General features: G+C 34.3%; 1 pseudogene; it reads left to right on the forward strand.

Annotated features, from left to right (window-relative positions):
- The first annotated feature begins 504 nt into the window (after positions 1-504).
- Positions 505-1,280, forward strand: LOC124974186 (dnaJ homolog subfamily C member 9-like; annotated as a pseudogene).
- The last annotated feature ends 4,682 nt before the right edge of the window (positions 1,281-5,962 follow it).

Raw genomic sequence — 5,962 nt, forward strand, 5'->3', positions numbered from 1 at the left:
CAGATTATAAATCCAATGTGCATACCATTTTTCATGTGCTATTGGATTCTGACTGCTAGTATATATTAAGGTTTTTTGAGTCAGTGTTCGTCAGAGATATTGGTTTGTAACTTTCTTTTTTTATTATCTTCTTTTCTGGTTTTGGTATCAAGTAAGTGGTAACCGTCTTATATGAGTTTTAAAGGATACTTTACTTTCAATTATTTGGAATAGTTTGAGAAGAACTTTAATAGTTAAAAAGAAAAAAAATTAAGTACAATTCAGCAGTGAAACCATCCAGTCCTGGAACTTTTCTTTTGGGGGAGACTTTTTAATCCTGATTCAATTTTGGTGATCATTATTGGTCTGTTTAAATCTTCTGGGTTTTCAGGGTTCAATCTGGGTAGGTTGCATGTGCTTAGAAATGTAACCACTTCGTTTTTGAGCGGGAAAAGGAAGCCGGGCAAACCCGAGGCTGGTGCCGCTGATACTGGCTTCTTTCGGGGAGGCCTTCTGCGTCGCAGTATGGGGCTGCTGGCGCTGTGCAAGCAGGTCTTCGTACCTCCGACCTTTACCGTGTTGTATGGCGCGAGACCTCAGAAGGCGAGATCCGAAGCGGCTACCACAAGGTGTCCCTGCAGGTGCACCCTGACCGGGTGGACGAGGGAGACAAGAAAGACGCCACCGTCTGCTTCCAGATTCTGGGGAGAGTTTGTGCGGTTCTAAGCAACAAAGAGCTGAGAGCAGTGTACGATGAGCAGGGAACAGTGGACGAGGACTCTGCGGTGCTCAACTAAGACCGGGACTGGGAAGCCTATTGGAGGTTACTCTTTAAAAAGATAACTCTGGAGGACATTCAAACTTTTGAAAAGACCTGCAAAGGTTCTGAAGAAGAACGGGCTGATATTAAGCAGGCCTATCTGGACTTCAAGGGGGATATGGATCAGATCATGGAGTCTGTGCTTTGTGTTCAGTACACAGAGGAACCCAGGATAAGGAACATCATTCAGAAAGCTATTGACGCCAAAGAGGTCCCATCCTATAATGCCTTTGTTAAAGAATCGAAACAAAAGATGAATGCAAGGAAAAGGAGGGCTCAAGAAGAAGCTAAAGAAGCAGAAATGAGCAGGAAGGAGTTGGGGCTTGATGAAGGAGTGGATAACTTGAAAGCACTCATTCAGAGTAGACAAAAGGATCTGCAAAAGAAAATGGACAATTTTCTGGCTCAAATGGAAGCAAAATACTGCAAACCTTCCAAAGGAGGAGGTAAAAGATCAACTCTCAAGAAAGGAAAGAAATAATGGGGTTTTTCTCTTCAAAGGTCCTTAAGCTTTATGCAGTGCCATCGGAGGCAAGTTGTAGTCAAGACTTAAAGGAAAAAGTTACCCTAACTCTTGAGAGAAGTTGTCTTTCCAGCCTAAATTATTCAGATTGACTAAACTAAACCAAGCAGAAATTCTCAACTCATTTTTAGTGTTTCCTAGAAATTACCAGACACTGTGAGATCCTCATGTGAAGGAATGTGGTAGTGATAGTGGGAGGGTGGTATACTTTTGACAGCACTTTTTTGGCTTTTCATCCAGGGAGCTCTGTCTAGAATATGGATGTAGGGCTGCAAACATGGGTCAGTGGTATAGCACTTGCCTAGCTGGGTTAATCCCTAGCACTGAGGGAAAAAAAAGAAAAGGAAAAAAAAAAAAAGAATGGATCTTTCTATATTGCTTTCAGTGATGTGCATATCTGTTAGACCTAGTTAGAACAATTATTGAACAGCTGTCTTCCAAATAATTGCCAGTTTGCTTTTGGTCTTAATGAACTTCAGTATTAAGACTCTTTCTCCTTTTTATTTCACTAAGGCAGGTTTTGTATTCTTAATTCTTTTTTACTTTTATTCTTAAGTTTAGAAGAAACAAGTATTCAGATTACTTCAAATATTTTTGGAAGACTTGTATATGATTAAGTAAAAATTATTAAGTTCTAGTGACTTTTTAAATGATCACTTAAAATGTGATCTAGATAAAATATGGTGTTCTGGATAAGGAAGAGGACAAAAAATAATCCTAGTTAGCATTATAGTAGACAGCCTGGTTTCAGTACCATAAAGAAATATATGTTGTAGTCTTTCTGATTGCTGCTTAGTGTCCTTAGGTCACTTAGCTGATCTGAACTTTTTCCCTCTTATGTAAAAGTAAGATCTAAAGTCAAATTCTACATATTACATATATCCAGGTTTTTTGTAAAAGAAAAATGGCTTGAAGACACACACACACAGGAATGAGGGAATTGCACTAAACAACCTCAGAGATAACTTCTGCCACTTAACTTTGAAAGGCAAGCCATATGGATCCAAAGGTTTGTTGTAGGGCAGTCAGTGGACTGAATTGCAAAAACAGTTAAACATTTTCATTCATATTTCTGAGTTGGTGGTATGTATTCATTAGAATATATGGATTTTTAAAAAGAACTTTTCAATTTAAAATCTCTGATTTGTAGACTCAATATTTAGTATACCATTTGTATAAAACAAGCCTATTGCTATTGAACATTGTGTATAATTATCTAAAAGTAAGCACATGACAGAGTTTTCAATTTGTGATTACAAACTAGTTGAAAAATACTTTTTAATTGTATTAAAAATACAATTCACTGCAAAAAAAGTATCCACTTCTACATTTATAAAATTAGTTAACATATGTTTGCATAGTAATCTACAATTATCTTCTCTACTTCTGTGTAGTAAGTTGTACTATCCATTTTTTTTCTGTGATTTTATTTATTTGTCTATGGGTTTTATTTCCTTCTTTGTGTAGCTAAGAATTTTTCCATTTTGCTTTTCTTTTTAACAAACCAACTTTCTGTTTTGTTAATCTTTTGTATATTTTAGCTTCACTTTTAGTTCTGATCTAATACTTTTTTAATTTGTATTAATTTTGGAATTGCTTTGGTCTTTCTAACCCCTTGACTCAGACTGTTATGTTATATGAAATCTTTCTCCTTTTTTGATGGAGGCACTAATGGCTACAAAATTTCCTGTTAGACTATTTTGATAAATCCAATAAGTTTTTTAGTATGCTATGTTTCCATTTTCACTTGTTTCAACAATTTTAAACATTTCTCTTTTACTTTCTTCATTCACTTATTTGTTATCAGAAGCACATTGTTTAATTTCCAGGTATTTGTGCAATTTCCACATTTCCTCTTATTGTTGACTTCTAATGTAATTCTATTGTGATCAGAGAAGAAACATGACAAGTTTTCAATTTTTTAGAGTTTACTGAGACTTGCTTTATAACCCAGCAAATGATTACATTCCTGGAGAATGTTCCATGTGCTATTGAGAAAAAGGTATATTATGCACATACAGGATGGAAAAGTCTATCAATGTCTGTTAGGCTCATTTATTCTATAATATGGCTCTATTCCATTGTGTTTGTTGATTTTCTCTGTAGATGAACTCTCTTTTGAGGAAAGTGTAGTGTTGAAATCCCCAACTATTACTGATGTAGAATCTTTCCCTCCCTTCAGGTCTTATCCTATAAGTAGTCTGGGATATGTTCATGGTGCTAATCTTTGGAATAATATTCCAGATGCTTCTTCAGCTCTGTGCTAGTGGAATTTACCATCTTGATAATGCAGATCTACTGACCCCTGATTCTTCTGAAAAACAAGCATCACTGCTTAAGTTATAAAAAGATAGATTAAACTATCAAAACATATAATAGAAATTATGAAATGAAAGTTCAGACTTTTCTCATTTACAAAGGTACTTAAAATCAAACATGGAATGATATAATAATATCTAAGTTTTTTTCTACTGTAATAAGGTCATAGGTGAGGTAAATAGTTCAAATTTTTTGAAAACAATTTGTTATTTTTGTTTTACACTCGCCCTTAGGGAATTTAATAAAGAAATGAATTATATATATATATGTATATATATAATATTATATATTTATATATATTTCTAGATATTATCTATTTATTGCTGTCAGATAATCTGAAACACAAGATTGAGTGATAATGCTGTCACATGATAAATATGAGATATAAAAGTGAACTTCAAGTCCAGAAGTACTTTTATGGATCTCAGAAATGTAGACAGTTTGCACTTATCTTAGAATAAGACAAATATCTAACTACATAATAAAATTAACTTCAATCACACATGCCCTAGATTTTTTTTTTTAGATGATAGGAATTTATTTTATCACAATACTGGAGGGTAGAAAGCCTGAAATCAAGGTTCTGGCCAATTTAGTTGTTGGTGAAGGCTCTCTTCCTGTTTTGCAGATGGCCATGTTCTATGTCCTCACATGGTTGAGGGTCCAGGGAGAGAGAGTCCTATCACTTCCTCATAGGCCCTAACTGCAATTACAGTCACATTAGGACTTAGAACTTCAACATATGAATTTGTGGGGTGGGGGCACAAAAAACATTCAGTCCACAATACTAGGTTAAAATCAGCCCTAGATTTTTCTATCAATTTTGTACACCTCTGAATTTTGAAAAGCTAATTTTTCTACTTGACACTATTTTATTGTTACAAGAAAACATTGTGCTTAGGAATCTACAATGAGATATAAGAAGTGTACATTTTGAGAGTGTACTAATTAGGCAAAACATGGCAAATCTACTTTTTTTTTTTTTTTTAACCAAGGGTGTTGAGCTACATCCCAAGTCCTTTTATATTTATTTATTTTTATTTTGATACAGGGTCTCACTAAGTTGCCTAGGGCCTGGTTAGGTTGCTGAGGCTGGCTTCAAACTTGCAATCCTCCTGCCTCACCTTCCCAAGATCCTGGGATCACAAGCATGGGCCACTGTGCCTAGCAAAGGCTTGCTACTTTTTATCATCACAATATATTTTATTATTCTTTGTTGTTTTATATAATCTATCTACTTTAAAAAAAAAAAACCACTGTGAATAATGAAAAAGATACATTGACTTTCCAAAAAGTTGGAACAGTTTCTTAAAATTTAACTCTGCCTACTTATGATAAATCCATTTCATTTATAGATGTTTGTGTAACAGGAATAAACATTTGTCCATAAGAAAATTTGTGATTGAATGTTCATGCCAACTTCTTTGCAACACCAAAAGCTAGAAACACAAATATCCATCAAAAGATAAATGATAAAACGAGTTTGGTATATCCATTCAAGGGAACACTACTCAACAGTAAAAAGGAAAATCTACTAATATGCACAGCAACAGGGATGAATCTCAAACAAATTCTGCTAAATGAAAATAGTATAAAATATTATTCAAATTCTATGAAATTGTAGATAATGTAGACTAGTCTGCAGTGATAGAAATAAAAGATTAGTGGCTGTTTCATTAGAGAAGGAGGGGGATGGGATAGTTGGGTGAGAGGAATGCCTTTGGCATACTACACATGTTCAATAACTAGACTTAGACACAACTGTCAAAACATATTCAATTGTATAATTACATATATGCAATTTGTTGTTACAATTATACCTCAGACTACTTTAAAATTACAAAATGATGTTTAATGCTTTTTTAGAAAACAGTGAACAGATGTATACATGTGACAGGAATCTTTAGATGCAGTGGAGTTTAGGAGGAAATATTGGCCCCAATCTGTAAGTGTTTCTAATTTGTGTTGTTTTCCCCATCCCATGAAGAAAAATTTAAACTCATTATATTGCTCTGTTCTTAATTACGTTTTGTTGCTTGTGATGGTGGCAGAGTTCTGTGTATTGAGTACTGTAATGACTGCCAAAGAGAATAAGAGAAACCAAAGCAATCTCAATAATGCAATAATAAACAATCCATAACTTGTTTCAATAGTTTGTCTATTCTTACACTGTCTTTATCAGCATGAGTATGAAAACCAACTATGAAAAACAGAAAAATTAAAAAATGACTAATAGGTCTAATTATAAGTATATGAGCTGCTTTAAATGGGTAAATATAGCAACAAAATGCAATCATAAGCATAGGGCTTACTATGCTACT

Source organism: Sciurus carolinensis, unplaced genomic scaffold (assembly GCF_902686445.1).
Source record: "Sciurus carolinensis unplaced genomic scaffold, mSciCar1.2, whole genome shotgun sequence".
In the NCBI taxonomy this organism is placed as follows: domain Eukaryota; kingdom Metazoa; phylum Chordata; class Mammalia; order Rodentia; family Sciuridae; genus Sciurus; species Sciurus carolinensis.